Source organism: Balaenoptera physalus (assembly GCF_965194825.1).
Source record: "Balaenoptera physalus genome assembly, chromosome: 3".
Classification (NCBI taxonomy): domain Eukaryota; kingdom Metazoa; phylum Chordata; class Mammalia; order Artiodactyla; family Balaenopteridae; genus Balaenoptera; species Balaenoptera physalus.
In genome coordinates, this window is record NC_138890.1 from 57509795 (window position 1) to 57528868 (window position 19074).

Genomic DNA, 19074 nt, shown 5'->3' on the forward strand with positions numbered 1-19074 from the left:
TTCTTAAAGCACTGGTGGTGTATGTCTATATCACGCAGTTACAAATGTTATCAGAAGACCGAGGTAACTTTATTCAAAAGGCCCAAGCAAATGAGTAAAGTCAGTGTTTTTCAAAATGTGCGCCTGGAAGTTATCAGTTCTGCAGTGTGCCCCAGGGACCTGGTAGGGAACGGCATGCTAAATTGAATGGTAAGGGCAATGGGAATTTCAAGACCCCCCCCCCCCCACCACCACCAAGAACATAGCTTTGTTTTCATGGCAAAAATTGTTAGCTGATGAACAAAACCATTTCTCCTTGGACCCACAAGTGGACCCCATGTCCCAGGTCCCCTGCGGTTAAGTGTTACTGTGTGACATTGTGGGCCTTGTAGTCTCGGTCTCAACCACCCACCTCTGCCACTGCTGCATGAACGCAGCCCTAGGCAGTATGCAAACAAATGCGTGTGCTATATCCCAATGCAACCTGATGAAACTTTGCTGTAGTTTGCCAGCCCCTGGACTGGAGTGCAGCCAGCAAGGGAGAGTTGTACCACGTGGCTGGAAAGGCAGAAATTGCCCCGTAGGAAAGACCTTGTGGACCCCAGCATGAAGTTTTCTTTTTACCCGAAGAGCAGAAGGGACGCCTTCATAGGGTTTTGGAAAGAGTATGATCTAGTATGTATAAGCCCTCAGTCGACCAGTATTTCAGCTTTCAATCCCCATGTGAACCACTGGTCCCCCTTGATTACTTCCTCTGTAGAGCCTCCTATGGAAACTCAGAGCAAGCTTCTGACTGAGATGGTATCAGCAGCCAGACCCCAAGGCACCTCATGAGGCAGCATTTATAACCTTGGTGAATTTGCCGTGGCTTTAGCATTAATCCAAGGCAGTATCGGAACCCCGAATCTGTCAGCCCACATCTCTTTCTTCCTGTCAGACTTACACTAAGTTCAAGTGATAAACGTGTTAAGTCAGAAGCCCAGCTTAGTAACTGTCAATGAAAACCGTAGTTGCCACAGGTGAGCTATCCCCATTGACATGCCTACATTGGAATAACATAACAATAATCATAATGGTTGGCACCTACTAACACGTGCTGAGTATGGTATGAAGCACTCAGCCTGATTACCTTGTGTCATCTTCACCACAAGCCTATCAGGTAGGAACTGTGGTTAAGCCCCCTTTACAGAGAAAGCCAGAGGTTATGTAACTTGTAAGATGACGAATCTAGTGGGCAGTAGAGCCAGGAACTGAACCACACGGTACAAACTAGAGTCGGGGCTCTTAACTGCTACAACACGGTGTCCCAGAGAAGGCAAATAGGCTCAGAAGGTTGCTAGGGGACACTAAATCCATGAAGGAAAGGAAGGCAGAAAATCCAGTTTTAAGGTGCAACCGTTTCACAGAAGAGTGATATTGCCAGCCGGTCCTCACCTCACAAAGTCCTTTGGTTACAACCTTCCACCCACTTCCACCCTGGCCATGGCCTTCCTGCTAAAACAGGCATTCCCAAATCCTGTTATCTCCTAGATGGGGCCTAAGAAAGCAGTTCTGAGTTTTGTTTTGCCAACTCTCTTTTCCCTCTGCATCTGGTCTTATCTGCCATTCTGCCCCTTTAGAGGACTTTGCATCTATTTTAAGTGAATTTCATAGTCAAACTATGAGGGTAATTCCTTCCACCCCACCCCACCATCAGGGCAGTCCCCAAACACGATTAATCATCCCTACCTAGTAATATGCAAAGTGCTTCAGAATCCTTATTTATATCCTTCTGTAAAAAAAAAAAAAAAGAAAGAAAGAAAGAAAGCAGCCCTATCTGAAGTGGGATGTTTAAGAAGAACACTGTTTGTCCCACTAAATAATGAAAATCCTTATCTCTAACAGTGTGGACCAGGGCTCTTACTCAAGGGTTAGAAATATTCACTGGGGAGAGCATCCAACTTTTGAACTCCTTCAAAGAAAGCAGCAATGGAGGAAAAGGTCTGCTTCAGTAAACAAAACGGGGTCCATACGACTTATGAATTACATCCCCACGAACAAGTCAAATCCTCCATCTACTAACATGGATGCACCACCCAGAGAACAAGCGAGGTACTTCACTGTGAAACATGTTGGGGGAGCCAGTGACCACGGGGCCCCATGGGCTAGCCCCGGATACACAGCTGTTCAGTGCCCTCCAGAGCCTGCACGTCTCTCAAAAGGACGAACTTGTGACTTTGGGACAGTGTTTGACCCACGAATTAGTGCACCATAAAGTTGTAATAAACTTTGTTTTTTCAAAGTGCTGCTTTAATGAGCAGATGAATTATCATGTGGGAGTTTAAAACTTAGTCAACAGACTCTTAACAAGCAGGTCCTTTAAACTTGGCCCTCCCTTGCCCCCTAACTACTCTTGATCATAATCTAAATGAACCTTAACTTCTCACCTAGAATGGAACACATGTATTCTTACAAAACAAATAGTAATGGAATAACTCTTGTGCTTTATTCTTTTAGCTGATCTGTAATAAAGTAGCAACATTCCAAAGAAAATAGAAAGCATATGTTTTTGGTTTTTAATAATTTTTTTCTTTTTTATTATTACTGTGGACATAATTCACATAACATAAACTTCACCACTTTTTAAAGTGCAATTCAATGGGTTTTAGTATAGTCTTAATTTTGTACAACCATCCCCATTATTTAATGCCAGAGCATTTCTATCACCCCAACAATAAAACCTGCACCTGTTAGCAGTCTCTCCCAATTCCCTTCTTCTGAAACCCCCTGGCAACCACTAATCAACTTTCTGTCTCTGTGGACCTGCCTATTCTGGACGTTTAACATAAATGGAATCATATAAGATATGGCCTTTTGTGTCTGTCTTGTTTCACTTAACATAATGTGTTAAAGGTTCATCCATGTTATAGTATATATCAATTAGTACTTATTCCCTCTTATGGCTGAATAAAATTCTGTTGAATGGGTGCACCACATTTTGTTTATCCATTCATCAGTTGATGGACATTTAGGTTGTTTCCACTTTTTGGCTATTATGAATAATGCTGTTATGAACTGCCATGTATAAGTTTTTATGTGAATATATATCTTTATTTCTCCTAGGTAGATACCTAGGAGTTGAATTGCTGGGTCATATGGCAACTCTATGTTTAACTTTTTAAGGAACTGCCACAGTGGCTGCACCATTTTATAATCCCATCAGCAATGTTTGGGAGTTCCAGTTTCTCCACATCCTTACCAGCACTTATTATTTTCCTTTTTTATTTTTTAATTCTAGCTATCCTAGTGGGTTTGAGGTGATACTTCATGTGTTTTTTATTTGCATTTCCCTAATGACTAATGATGCTGAGCATCTTTGCATGTGTTTATTGACCATTTGTATGTCTTCTTTAGAGAACTGTCTATTCAAGCCATTTGGCCATTTTTTAGAACATAAAGTTGTCTTTTTATTATTGAGTTGTAAAAGTTATTAATATATTCTGCATCTAGACTCTTATCAGACACATGATTTTCAAATATTTCTTCCATTTTGTGGGCTGTCTTTTCATTTTCTTCATTGTGTTCTTCAAAGCAGAAAAGCTTTTTATTTTGATGTGGTCCAGGTTATCGATTTTTTTCCTTGTTTGCCTGTGCTTTTGGTATCATATCCAAGAAACCATTGCTTAATCCGAGGTTATGGAGATTTACACCTGTGTTTTCTCTAAGTGTTTTATAGTTTTAGCTCTTACATTTAATTCTTTGTTCCATTTGGAGTTAATTTTTGTATATGATATGAGGTAAGGATCCAACTTCATTCTTTTGCATATGGCTATCCAGTTGTCCCAGCACCGTTTGTTGAAAAGATTATTCTTTCTTCATTGAATAGTCTTGACATGCTCAGCAAAAATCAGCTGCCCATGGACATAAAGGTTCCTGGACTCTCAGTTCTATTCCATTGCTCTAAGTGTCTATCCCTATGCCATTCCACACTATCTTGATTACGATGACCTTGTAGGAAGTTTTGAGATCAGGAATTATGAGTCCTCCAACTTTACTCTCCTCTTAAAAGATTATTTTGCTGTTCTGGGTTAATAACGTTTTAAAACATCAAGTTAAAAATGAAGCTGCAACTCACTAAAGAAAGACAGTTTCAAGCAGGCCCTGTGACCTGTGCTTGGTATATGCTACTTTCGAAATGTTTATTGCATAGACTGGATTGATTTAATCTCTAATCTAATTCTGAATGCCAAAGTCACTTCTTCTTTTGAGTCTTTCCTCAACCCTTTCTCCTTTCTAAGAAAACCAGTAACTTCTTCATTCATACACTATACGTCCATCTGTCAGCACCTGGAACACTATTATATTTATTTGTTTATGTGTCTGTTTCCCCCCGTTGGACTATAACCCCATGGAGGACTAGAATCATGTCTAATCTGTCTCTGGATCCCCAAAGTCAGGTCCTGAGTAGAAGGCCAATATGTGTTTGTTGGAAAGAGAGAAGACAATAATGAAAGAAGGGAGGATACTTGAGAAGGGAAGCAAAGTAAATGAGAAAGAGAAAAGAAATAGCTAACACTTACTAAATGTTTATAATGTTCCAGGCATTGTTTTAAGAGGCGTTATCTCATGCATTCTCACAGCAGCCCTATGAGATAAGTACTCCTATAATCCCCACTTTACGGATGAGAACCTGAGTGATGGCGCTTCCCTGGTGGCGCAGTGGTTAAGAATCTGCCTGCCAGTGCAGGGGACACGGGTTCGAGCCCTGGTCCGGGAAGATCCCACATGCCGCGGAGCAACTAAGCCCACGCGCCACAACTACTGAGCCTGAGCTCTAGAGCCCGCGAGACACAACTGCTGAGCCAGCACGCCACAACTACTGAAGCCTGCGCACCTAGAGCCCGTGCTCCGCAACAAGAGAAGCCACCGCAATGAGAAGCCTGTGCACCACGACGAAGAGCAGCCCCCGCTCTCCGCAACTAGAGAAAGCCCGTGCAGCAATAGAGACCCAATGCAGCCAAAATTTAATTAATTAATTTAAAAAAAAGAACATGAGTGACAGAGTTCAACAATTTGCCCAAAGTCACACAGCTAGCAAGTAGCCTAGGCAGTCTGTCTCCTTGGTCATGTTCCTCAGTACTATGCCAGGCTGCCTCTCAAATAAAGACTAAAATAAAGATCCTTGGGCTCCCTTTAGAGACTGGTTCAGTAGGTTTGAGGTGGTGCCCAGATATCTGTACTTTAAACAAAGTCCCAAATGATTTGGTGGAGAGCTCAGTTGGAAACCGATGCTGTAAGGAATGGCCAAATAAAACACAATGGAGGGTCACAGCAAGGAGGATTTTGTTGTGATGTCACACTTGGGAGGAAACAGCAGGAAAAGCAAGAGAAAACTGGGTACTAGTAAAGACGAGGGGGAAAGAAAAACACAAGCTACTGGTAGTCTAAACAAGAAATAGGACTGACCGAGCAGTGAAAACCACGTCAGCCGCCCCCTACTCTGGCCCCGAGCTGGCCCTGGCTGTCACTGCATGGCGTATCCTGCAATGACACGTACCTTCTACCAAGTCCTTATCATACCTAAAATCATAGGATTTCAGAGCATCCTATGAGCAAATGAATGAACCATAAGGGCAAATAAGAACGAATAGTAAGAGAAAGAACTAACATTTATTTACTTCTTATTATATGCCAGGCTACGTTCTAGATGCTTTATATATAAGAACTTATACTTAATTCTCATAACAATCCTATGGGGCAGGTACTATTGTCTTCCCTCGTTTTACAGGTGAGGAATCTGAGGTACACAGAGGTTAAGAAGCTTGCCAAGGTCACGTGGTAATAAATGGCAGAGCCGGATTCAAACCCAGGAACTTTTGCACAAGAGCTCACACTCTCAGGCTGCTTCTAGACGAAAGATAAAAAGAAGGAATAAAGGATGAGGCCATTAATGGTGCGATTCAGAAAAGCTACTTGGAGGGACTTCCCTGGAGGCCCAGTGGTTAAGACTTTGCACTCTCAATGCAGGGGGCACAGGTTCCATCCCTGGCTGGGGAACTAAGATCCCACATGGTGCACGGTGTGGCCAAAAAAAAAAAAGTGACTTGGTTGCGAATTTTCATTTGAGAGAAGTGAACACACAAACCTTTCTGAGGCCCCCTGTTGCTGGCCCAGCTCTGGCAGGAATGTTAGGAAGACCATGGGAGCCCAAAGGGCACTTAGCTCCCTCCTCCCAGAGACTACAGGGGCCACCATGGGTGGCTGGTCATTTGGACTCCTGTGGCAGTGGAGACAAGCCAAGACTGTTCCAAGTGTCTAAGACTCCCAAATTAGGGTTAATTGAGTCTCTTTTTGGTAAATTTCATTAAAGCAACCATCCAAAAAAAAAAAAAAAAAAAAAGAATGTACTTGTCCTGAGTTATCTAGGTAGGGGAAAATGACTTTCTTTAATTACCACTATTTTGGTAGCAAGAAAAGTTTGAATGATGCTACCAGGAGCTCTAAAGGAGCCCCTTTTATCTCTGGAGATGTTAAGACATGTGAAAGGTCTGGAGGATATACTTTTGCATCTGACCTTAGAATCTTTAGAAACATTGCTTTGCTGTGTTTCCTGATGGTGACTGAAAGCCAGCAGTGAGTGGGTTACGTCTAGGGCAGGGATTGTCAAGCTCCACACTACTGGCATTTTAGGCTGGATAATTCTTTGTCGTGGTGACTGTCCTGTGCATTGTGGGATGTTTGGTAGCATCCCTGGCATCTACCCATCAGATGCCAGTGAGATTCCCCCCTTCCAGCTGTGATAAACAGGCATCGCCGACTGTTCACTGGGCAAAAATTACCCCCAGCTGACAACTACTGATCTGGGGGAAACCATTATAATTAATGGCTCCTCCATGATCTCTTCACGCTTTGCATGAAATGTTCACATTTCAAGCACAGTGCTTCAAATACTCCCGTGTTATCCCTAAAAACATTTATAAACAAAATACATTTAATAGCAGAATATGAATATGTTTGTGTCCTTGGAAGAGGGACACATATGTTCTTGGTGATAGTAAATTGGTTAATACTACTATTATTATTACTATTAACTATTACTACTACTGTTATTAGTATCAAGTACTGTGCTAAAATTAGCATAAATAATCTCATTGAATCCTCACAACAGCCCTAAGAGGGAATCCAATCATTATGCCTATTTAATAGACTGGGAAACTGAGGTAACTAAGTCAAGATCACATATCAGATCAGAAGCATCAGAGCCTGTGTTCTTTCTGGTTCTGCCCTAGTCCAAGCCAGTTTCTTTCTCACAGCCTGAGCTTTGTCATCTCTCGAGAGGCTCACACTATATCTATCTGCCCCTACTCGACAACAACTCTTGCTCATCCTTTAAGTCTCAATCTGCCTCCTCCAGAAACTTCCCTGATCCCTGACCTCCTTTGTTCCTGTCACACCCTGTACACACCTTCATTACTGCATTTACTGTATCACATCATCTGTTTGTGTTTCTGACCCCTCTTCACTGGGAGAGCTTTGAGGGTCAGAAGTTTCCCTTATTTATCTCTATCTGCAGTGCCTTACATATAGGCATACAGGAGGAGCCCAATAAATATGGGCTGTCCAGTAAAAACTTTGCAGCTAGGAACAGGATTACTTCCGCATGGGTTGAAAGAGATGGGGAGGAGAAGTCCAGGGACCAGAGCGGAGAAAGACAGTTGAAAAGAGGAAAAGAAACGTTCCCAAGATCATGTAGTTGAGGGTGTGGCAAGAAGCGGTCCCCAAAGCCAAAACCGAAACCCAGTCCCTGTTCCCCTGCTCAGTGCTTTGTCCACTGTGTTATACAAACATTGATGGTGAAGTGAGTTTGTTTATTTTTGGCTGCCTTGGGTCTTCATTACTGCGCGGGCTTTCTCTAGTTGTGTCGAGCGGGGGGCTACTCTTCATTGCGGTGCGTGGGCTTCTCATTGCGGTCGCTTCTCTTGTTGCTGAGCACAGGCTCTAGGCGCGTGGGCTCAATAGTTGTGGCTCGTGGGCTCTAGAGCACAAGCTCAGTAGTTGTGGCACCCGGGCTTAGTTGCTCCGCGGCATGTGGGATCCTCCCGGACCAGGGCTCGAACCCGTGTCCCCTGCATTGGCAGGCGGATTCGTAACCACTGCATCACCAGGGAAGCCCCCGAAACGGGTTTTGATGGCACTGATATAAGTAAACAAATGAATTTGTGGGTTGACACATGGCCAACAATAAATTCATAAAAGGCAAATATTGACATCTGAAGATTATATGTCACTATGTTTACTGTGTAGAGAACTGGACCAGGCGTTAGGGAAGCTTGCATGTTCATTTTGGTTCCTTGGCAAATCAGTGAGACTCCAGTCAAATCATTCCATTTCTCTGTGCTTTTCTTTCTTTGGGCTGTGGAATTTTGCTGGTTAAAGAGCGTGTGATCAGCTTCTGTGCTTTTAAATGTGTTTCTCTATTTGAGCATGCTCAGCTGGATTGGGAAAATCTGCGGTTCTCTTGGGTTTTAGAAGGATAGAATCCCACAGTGATCTGTAACTTGTGTGGTTTATACAATTATAGAACCCCAAAGCTCTGGGGAGCCTGATAAATCACACAGTGAAATTTTCCAGCTGAATTTCTTTTACAGAATCCCCAGCAGGTGCTCAACGAGTCTCACTTCACACTCCATGATGTAAGGAGGAAAGTGGCTCAATTTGAAGGAAGCTAGTGCAGTGCGTGCGTGTGTGCGTGTGTGTGTGTGTGTGTGTGTGTGTGTGTGTGTGTGTCCTTTCTGATTGGTGTATGCCTATGTGTCCGTCTCACTTTCCGTAGGGCTTATGATTTGTTGGTTTCCTTACATTGCCAGTCATTAGCACAGAGCTTAGTGACAATAATCATGTAACATAACAGCACTTATGAAATGTCAGAGACTGTGCTAAATGCTTAACATAGAATAGCTTGTTTAAGCTGTATAAGAAACTTATGAAGCAAATACTATTATTACCTTTATTTTTCAAATAAGGAAACTAAGACTCAGAGAGGTTAGCTAACTTGCCTAAAGACACATGTCTACTAAGAAGTACAGTCTCCAGTTTATTTCAGAGAGAGCTGGAGCTATTAATAACTAAATAAATGTTTACTGAATCCAATTAATGATATCCCTATCTACCACCACCTCTCATTCCCCTGCTACAGATGAGAGAAAAGTATAAAGCTTGCATATGGAAAACAGTAGCAATATTTGTATAAGTATTGTGGATTTAATTCAACTGAGGATTGGTTTTTCATATTATTGGAGGTTTTCCTTCAGCTATCAAGTTAGAGTTTCAAAACACAAATTAGAAGAAGATATAAAAATATTTTAATATATACTTCACTAAGCTGTATTTACAGATACTGTATTTCAGTTAATATATTATCAAGTCTACTATAAACAAAGCAGTAAAATATAAGGCTGGATCAATATGGAAAGCAGAGTAATAATTTAGGCTTCCCTAAAGAGAAACTAGGTAAGACATTTCTTTTGGAATATTACCAGGCTTATTTTTTCTTTTAAAGCACAACCTAAAATAGAGAAGCAATTTCTATATTAATTTAAAAAAATGGAAATCTGAGGCAGATGTAGCCAGAATGAGTGAATTAACTGCAGGTTGATGTTCTCATTTATAGACATGTGTTTTAAATAAAGAAGGAGATTGACCATCTCACCTAGTTAATCATTAACAGGAAACTCTAGCCAAACTCATGAAGCAGGTAAAGTTTATTTTCAGGCGTTCAAGTGGCTTCTCTCTCTGGCTTCTCTTTTGGGGTCACCCTAGATGCCTAGTAACCTTAGCCTGCCTCTCTCTTCCAGAAGGAGCAGCGCCCTGTGTTTGAGACCTTCACTTCTTATGTCAGGATCCTTTCAGATGCAAGTGTTAAAGAGCTAACACGAACTGGCAGAAGGGAAAAAAAAAAAAAAAAGAATTTATCGGAGTGTGTAATCATCAAGTCTAGGGGTAGCCCTAGCCTGAGGATCTAGACATTCATATTATGTAATTGAGAATCTGCCTATCTCCAGATCCCTTTCCTTTTTCTTATTTTTTTTGTAAACCTCTTCCTGACAGAGGTTCTAAGTAGTAGAATACAGCTGCTCCAATCTGGAATCTTATCAGCTTAGCTACTCCTGTTGAAAAAGGGCAAATCCCTGAAGGCCTTAGAATGAAGGCTCATTTGTGCCTGTCACATGCCCATCTCTGACCTAAGGTCAATCCTATCCCATCTATAGAGTTTGGGATGGGGTTAATCCCACCACAAACACATGGACTCAAGTTGGGAAGAGGATAGTTTTCCAAAGGAAAATTGAGGTCCTAGTACCATATGTGGAGAGTGAAGGTGTGGCAGACATGAACAGTATCTACCCCATCTGGTTATCGTAGAAGACATACCAGGTACCCTCATAGGATGGAGATTGAGCATCAGAAGCATTGTGGTGCCCCTAAATGATCCCATGCAGGTGACTCTTCTTAGTTCATAGGTAAACCAATCCTCTTGAATTTATAATAAGTTAACATAAGGCTGCATCCAGCAAAACTGGATCCATAAGCAAGACGTGAAGGATCTTCAGGTGGTAGCTTGTTTTGCATAGCCATCCATGACTAGTGCTCTAACTGAATTTTTCTAGAATGCCTGGAGGAAGATGAAAGTAGAAAGTGAGCTGGTAATAGACAAGCAGTTTTTTTAATAAGCCCATAAGTGTGGCACATTTGGGTGCTTAATGGTTGTCATGAATCACATTTGCCTTAGTAATTCCAATTCTATACTACAGAAATACTTTCACGATGGTGCCTAAAGATATAGATACAAAGATATTCATTGCAGCATGGCTGACAATCGTGAAAAATTGGGAACAACTTAAATATCTGTCAATAAGGGAAAGGTTAAATAAATTATAGCCTAACAGTAGAAAGCTGTGCTGTATTACCTGAAAATGTTTTATGGAAAGACGTCCAGAAACATCTTACTTGATGAATAAAGTTGAAAAAACGTATAGTAAAATCCCATTTTTTTTTCTTAAGAAACTGTGTGTGCATGCATAGACAAGAAGGGTCTGGAAGAATGCACACCAACTCGTTAAAACTGTTACACCTGCAAGATGGGATCATATGGGGGAGAGTTTTTACTTTTTAATTTATGCATTTCTGTCTTCTGTATGTTTGGATTTTTAAAAATAAGTATGTATTTTTTAGCATATATATTTTAAAGTTTTTTTAAGACAGAAGTAATATCTAAAATTATGTTTTCTTCTTCTAATGCCATCCATACGAAGTTAGTCATTTTTTCTTGGGAGCCCCCAATCTTCCCTCTGTAAAATCTTTCTCCACTTATCATTTTCATAACTCATACCCTCACTCCTCACTGCTCTCCATTTGCTCTACAGAATGACCCAGTCGAGACTTACAGCATTATTAGGCATTATTTCTAATAAAAAAGATGGACTTGTAAGGCATATGTGGAATGTACTAACAGACTAGCCATTCAATAACCTTTTATTTTTTTCCCCCCTCACAATTTATCCCCTCACTAATATCAGGGAGTACTTGAACTCTTTATAATAAAACTAAATTTAGGTAGATGGATAGGTGTATGTATGTATGGATGGATGGATAGATAGATAGATAGATATCTCATATGTGGAATGAAATTGAGCAATTCGAAACAGATTTGTTGGTCTGATGAACAGAAACACATGTGAAATCGCAGGGAGGTAAAATAGGAAATGAAAATCAGGACCAAGGAAAGAGGAATAAAAATATGCTGGACATAATTCAATAACTATTTGCTGATGGTAATTATAGGGATGGAAAACCCATCAGGCCTATGGAGCTAAAATTAATCAGCAAGTATTCACGGAGTGCCTCCTGCTTCTATTACTGGTTCTGGCTTCCTGCCTGCCCAGTGCCCAGGCTGGAGACATTTGCGTGACAGTCAGCTTGTCAAGACAGAAGGAGCAAAATAAGCAGGCAGAGGCTCACAGCAGCCTTCTAATACCCCATCACGTTCACTGGAATCACAAGCAAGTGAGATAAGTTCCTTCTGTGAAAGACTATAAAACTAGCTTAAAAGTTGTAAACATCACTACATCAACTGAAAAGAGCCGATTACTAGAGGTATTATTTCTGCAAAGCATTAGTCAGTTTGTTTGTACACTATTTGAAATTTTTAAAGTACAAATCCTTATGCTTCTATTAAAGCTGGGAAGAGGAATCAGTAGGACTTGTAACAACTATAGTTAGTTTTCAGGGTTCTTTGCTGACAAACATTTTAGGTCATGACTAATTCCCTTAAAATGTAAAATATGATATTTGTGTCACTGTATTTTGATGAATAGCTGTTGTAGTGGACATCTGTTGTTTTCTGCATGGCCTTTTCTCCTACTTTAATTTAAAAGCCCAATTACTGGGAGGAGCATCTCTCCTCTCTCTCTCTCTGTCCTTCTCTCCTTCTCTCTCGCTCTCTCCCATTTGTACCCTACTCTTAAATGTCAGTGGTGGGCACTTGACCTAGGCTTTGGCAATCAGAGTATACATCCCTTACATCTCTTGGTCATAGTCATTGCTTCAGGGATGAGCACATGACCCAACTAGACCTACGAAGCTCCTCCCAAGGACATCCACTAAAATTTTTGGAAGAGAACTTTCTTTCCACTGAAGTTACTAAGCTGGTAGAGTGTTTTAAATCCAGGTGCTGCGGGCCACCAGGTGGAGATAACTTTCCCAGGAATAGAGCCAAAACAGAGGAAAGTAAAGCTAAGAGAGAGAGTTCAAGTTCTTTTGATATCATTTGAGCCCCTGCATCCAACCATGCCTAAAACTAAACTTCCTTTTGACTTTTAAGTAAATCAAGAAACTTTCTTTATGCTTTAACAGTTGGGTTTCTTTTAAATCCATCACAAAAATGTCCTGATAAAATACTAATGGCAAGTTTTCTTTGTGTTATTCCCATGAGAAATAACCAAATAAGCTGGAGAAGACCTTTCATAATTCAAACGAGTCATGCTCACCTCCTAGAAGCCCTCCCTGACCACCATCTCTACACCCACACCTTCCTCCCTACCCTTAAACACCCAGATGACTTGATGCATATGTAGTGCAGATGCAGCTATCACCACATTTCTACCAGTCTGCCTTATTTGATAATGACTTGTTACTGTGTCTGTCTCCGTGTCCTCCAGAACACAGATTGTATCTTCATAATTTTTATATCCCTGCAGCCTTACACTGGGGCCTAACATGTAATAGCTGCTATTTTGTTGAAGAAATTGTATTTTGCTGAAGAAATGAATGAATGGGAGAGAAAAATAGTTGGAAAAGTCCCTTCTATTAATAAAGATTCCATGATTAATGGGAACTGTGGATAAAATAACTAGTATCAGAAGACCAAAGTACACCAAACTGATATATCCAAACTGAATCCTCAAACTGTCAGTCGTTGGTGGCTGTTTAGTTGAGAAATTGTCTTTTCTCTGGTCATTAGGATTGAGAAGCTGGGTGAATGGGAAGGAGGTGGTTGTTGTTTATGTTTGCTTGTCTGTTTTGCAAAACATCGGCTATGTTTTAAATTCCATAAAATTTAATAACCTCTCGCAAAATGCTAAGACTGAAACATACAACCTGTAACATGGAGTATAGGTTGTAGGTTGTAAGGGTGGAAGCAGAGAGAGCAGTGGTAGCCAGAAGCTTGCTGGTAACTAGTAGGCAATCCAGTAGGGTGTCTTACAGTAGGGGCCTTCTGTGACAAAGCAAAGAATAACAAGATCCTGAGAAGTATAAAAAAGAGGCAGCACTCTCTGTGTAGCACAGGGTGATCGAGTGAGAGTGAGTTTTACAATTAATATGGGCGAACTCTAGAAAAAAAAATCTACTGCAGATTGGGATAGGATCAAGGCATTGGGATGAAAAAATAATCCCTCTATGTGGGCAAATATCTTTTTTTAATTAATTTTTATTGGAGTATAGTTGATTTACAATGTTGTGTTAGCTTCTGCTGTACAGCAAAGTGAATCAGTTATACATATACATATATCCACTCTTTTTTTAGATTCTATCCCCACATAAGTCATTACAGAGTATTGAGTAGAGTTCCCTGTGCTATACAGTAGGCCCTTATTAGTTATCCATTTTATATATAGTAGTGTGTATATGTCAATCCCAATCGCCCAATTTATCCCTCCCCCACCCTTTTCCCCTTGGTAACCGTAAGTTTGTTTTCTACATCTATAACTCTATTTCTGTTTTGTAGATAAGTTCACTTGTACCCTTTTTTTTAGATTCCACAGATAAGCAATGACATATGATATTTGCCTTTCTCTGTCTGACTTACTTCACTTAGTATGATAATCTCTAGATCCATCCATGTTGCTGCAAATGGCATTATTTCGTTCTTTTTTTATGGCTGAGTAATATTCCATTGTATATGTGTACCACACCGTCTTTATCCATTCCTCTGTTGATGGAAATCTAGGTTGCTTCCATGTCCTGGCTATCGTAAATAGTGCTGCAATGAACACTGCAGGGCATGTGTCTTTTCGAATTATGAATTTCTCCAGATATATGGGCAAAAATCTTAATAAAATTTCGAGATGAGTAAGAAAACTTCTGAGTACTTGAGTTCCAGTTATGACATGTTACTGGTATTTGGGGTTTCCCCTCCCCTTTCCCACTGCAGAGCAATCAAGCCTAACTTTCTTCATGTGCTTCAAAGATCTGGACTTGAGCTCTAGCACTGCCCCTGTTTCCTTTCCTCCTTCCACATGCTGCTCCCGACTCCTTCTCTCAGGTGCAGCTTTCTATGCACTCACTTCCTCCAACCACTGGGCCTTCTCAGTCTTTGCCAGACAGTCTTCCTTCAGCAAGGGCAGTTTCTGAAAGTCCATCTCTTCCATGGAGCTGCTAAATGACTGGTTCGCCTTCCTTTGGCCTCCAAAATGCTTCCCCTGTCCAACCATATCTTCCCACCTCTGCTGCCACCACCCCAGTACAAACCTGTGTCTTACCCTGGACCAATGCGCCCCCCTCCTCACTGCTCTCCCTGCTTCCTGTCTTAGCTTCTGCGCCCCAGGCTCCACGTTACAGGTGGAATAAGCTTTCAAGTAGTAAATTAGATTACATCCATAATCAGTGTGCTGATAAATGTTTAACAGCTGCTGGGAGAGAGTATCTGTGTATCTATTATACATTTTACTGATATAAAGAATGCATATCACACAATTTACCAAAAAGGAATAAAATATACAACACTTTTTTACAGTAAATTCTATCCATATATAACCCATTGATTTTCACAGAATGGTTTCAATGATTTTTGCCAAACTCTTGTATCCATAGTCAACCCACAGCTGCAATTCAATTACGTTTGGCAAAAGCAGATCATGTTTGGTTAATATTCAATTCAGCAAAGAAGGTGCTCATGCCACTGAAGTTCAAACATGAGTGTTGGTGATTTCTTCACATTAATGGGCGAGATGAAAGTGAAACAGCAAAGATGTACGTTCGGACTACACTTTGTCAACAATATGAGTGCTTCTTTGCTGATCAGATAATAGTTTTCAAGTACTAGAAAAATATTTCCTCAATTTTTTGTGTTATTCATAAAGGAACACACTTTGAAGTTCAATCTTTATTGTTAAAATTTTCTCCTATCACTTTCTTAGGTTTAGACAATCAACACAATAAATCAAGCTCCGATTTGCAGTGTTTTCCAATTTCCATAGTGTAAATACTACACCATGATTGATTTCAAACTACTGAAATAACATTTCTGAATGCAAAGTTGGGAAGAGATGCTGTATCACACCAATTATATAGGATATCCATTATGCAGGACGGACAGAAATAACTTTAAAGCATAGATAATAGTAACATAATTAAGTAAAGTTTTGAGCATTTATTACCCTTCTTTTTAAAGTATTTTATTTAATTGAAAGTTTCTAAATAATTTCATTTTTAATCTTGGCCATGATGAACAACTGACTTACAAAATTCCTGAAAATTTAGCAATCAGCTCCCCAAGCTGGTACAGCTGGCTCCAGCCCTCTTCTGAATTGTCACTCCTCTGCTCACACTTTCAGGCCACCCATTGCACTGATTATCTGGGCAATGAGTAAAGAGAGGCAATGACAATTCTCTGTAAAATTAATAATTACTTTTGTTGTGGTGAATTAACGATGAAAAAATTCTACACATTGCTCCCTGTTTTCCCAAACTTGGTGTTTAAAAACCCCTTTGTGTGCATCATCCTGTTTGACTTACAGATTCCTGTGAGGTCGCAGGGGTAGATATTCATTATCCTTCTTTTACAAATAGAAAAGCAAGACTGAGAAGTGAATGACTGGCCCCAGCTGATTCAGTTAAGCCAGTGACAGAACTGGATTTCAAATTCAGGTCTCATATTGACAAACAAGAGGCTACAGAAAATTTAACTGACTAATACTGACATCAAATTTAGAAGTTGTAACCAATGTCCTTTTTAACACTTCAGAGTCTGATATAAAGTACATTCATATCCTGTTAAGGGACCCCGCCCCACCCCCCCATGCCAAGGATGTTTTGATCTTTTAACGCCACTATTTCTAACTTACCTTAAAACAAAACAAAAGCCCAGGGTGACCTAATAAATAAATAAGGTGTAAGCACTAAAATGGAAATGTAGGTTTTCAAAAATGAGCTGAGGTCCCACCTAGAAATGGAGCCAATTGAGACAATCTCTACCAAAGGAACACGGGATATAAAAGGAGATTAAATCAGAAGAGGAAGAAAGCTAATGACATAATGGCCAGCCACAAATGCCACGGATGAAAAACAAAGTACATAATACTTGTTACAATGATTCAGTGTGCTTGCTGTAATATCTCCAGACACTAAAAACATTACGTTCCTGCTCACTGCAACATTTATCTCATTTATCTGCTGATATTTACTTCAACTTTGAATCAGGTACTGCTTAGACTAAGTTCTGCCGGCATAAAGAATACAGACTTAACAGGACACTCAGAAGCATATCATGCATACGAGTACAAATTGTGATATTTTAGGTAGCTTATGATGAAATCATTGAAAGCATCATGAGAAGCAGCAAAACACCAGGGATGCTGATAACCATTTAACATTTCCCAGTTCATGTGAGAATGTTAATTCCAATTACAAAAAGAAGTACCGAAGTGGAATTCATTATGATTAAGAACTTGCTGTTCTAAGTGTAAATTGTTTATAAAAGGCATGTCTGGTGTAACATGCAAATATTGAAACAGAGAGAGATGGGGCATTCGAAGCTCAGGTGGATTCCCTTGAACCTCTTACCTTCTAAACTTAAACAAAAACAGCAGTGTTTCCCAAAGACAAGATACTATTTTAAAGAGACATCTAATAGCTATGATAGCTGTAGGCACAGTTTTGTGTGTGTTTTTTTTAACATCTTTATTGGTGTATAATTGCTTTACAATGGTGTGTTAGTTTCTGCTTTATAACAAAGTGAATCACCTCTACATATACATATATCCCCATATCTCCTCCCTCTTGCGTCTCCCTCCCACCCTCCCTATCCCACCCATCTAGGTGGTCACAAAGCTCCGAGCTGATCTCCCTGTGGCTGCTTCCCACTAGCTGTTTTACATTTGATAGCATATATATGTCCATGTCACTCTCTCACTTCATCCCAGCTTACCCTTCCCCCTCCCTGTGTCCTCAAGTCCATTCTCTACATCTGCATCTTTATTCCTGTCCTGCCTGTAGGTTCTGCAGAAACTTTTTTTTTTTTTAGTTTCCATATATATGCGTTAGCATACGGTATTTATTTTTCTCTTTCTGACTTCACTCTGTATGACAGACTCTAGGTCCATCCACCTCACTACAAATAACTCAATTTTGTTTCTTTTTATGGCTGAATAATATTCCATAGTATATATGTGCCACATCTTCTTTATCCATTCATCTGTCGATGGACACTTAGGTTGCTTCCACGTCCTGGCTATTGTAAATAGTGCTGCAATGAACACTGTGGTACATGACTCTTTTTGAATTATGGTTTTCTCAGGGTATATGCCCAGTAGTGGGATTGCTGGGTCATATGGTAGTTCTATTTTTAGTTTTTTAAGGAACCTCCATACTGTTCTCCATAGTGGCTGTATCAATTTACATTCCCACCAACAGTGCAAGAGGGTTCCCTTTTCTCCACACCCTCTCCAGCATTTATTGTTTCTAGCTTTTTTGATAATGGCCGTTCTGACCAGTGTGAGGTGATAACTCATTGTAGTTTTGATTTGCATTTCTCTAATGATTAGTGATGTTGAGGATTCTTTCATGTGTTTGTTGGCAATCTGTATATCTTCTTTGGAGAAATGTCTATTTAGGTCTTCTGCCCATTTTTGGATTGGGTTGTTTTTTTGATATTCAGCTGCATGAGATGCTTGTAAATTTTGGAGATTAATCCTTTGTCAGTTGCTTCATTTGCAAATATTTTCTCCCATTCTGAAGTTTGTCCTTTTGTCTTGTTTATGGTTTCCTTTGCTGTGCAAAAGCTTTTAAGTTTCATTAGGTCCCATTTGTTTATTTTTGTTTTTATTTCCATTTCTCTAGGAGGTGGGTCAAAAAGGATCTCGCTGTGATTTATGTCATAGAGTGTTCTGCCTATGTTTTCCTCTAAGAGTTTTATGGTGTCTGGCCTTACATTTAGGTCTTTAATCCATTTTGGGTTTATTTTTGTGTATGGTGTTAGGGAGTGTTCTAATTTCATTCTTTTACACGTAGCTGTCCAGTTTTCCCAGCACCACTTAACTGAAGAGGCTGTCTTTTCTCCATTGTATATTCTTGCCTCCTTTATCAAAGATAAGGTGAACATATGTGCACGGGTTTATCTCTGGGCTTTCTATCCTGCTCCACTGATCTATATTTCTGTTTCTGTGCCAGTACCATACTGTCTTGATTATTGTAGCTATGTAGTATAGTCTGAAGTCAGCGAGCCTGATTCCTCCAGCCCCATTTTTGTTTCTCAAGATTGCTTTGGCTATTCGGGGTCTTTTGTGTTTCCATACAATTTGTGAAATTTTTTGTTCTAGTTCTGTGAAAAATGCCATTGGTAGT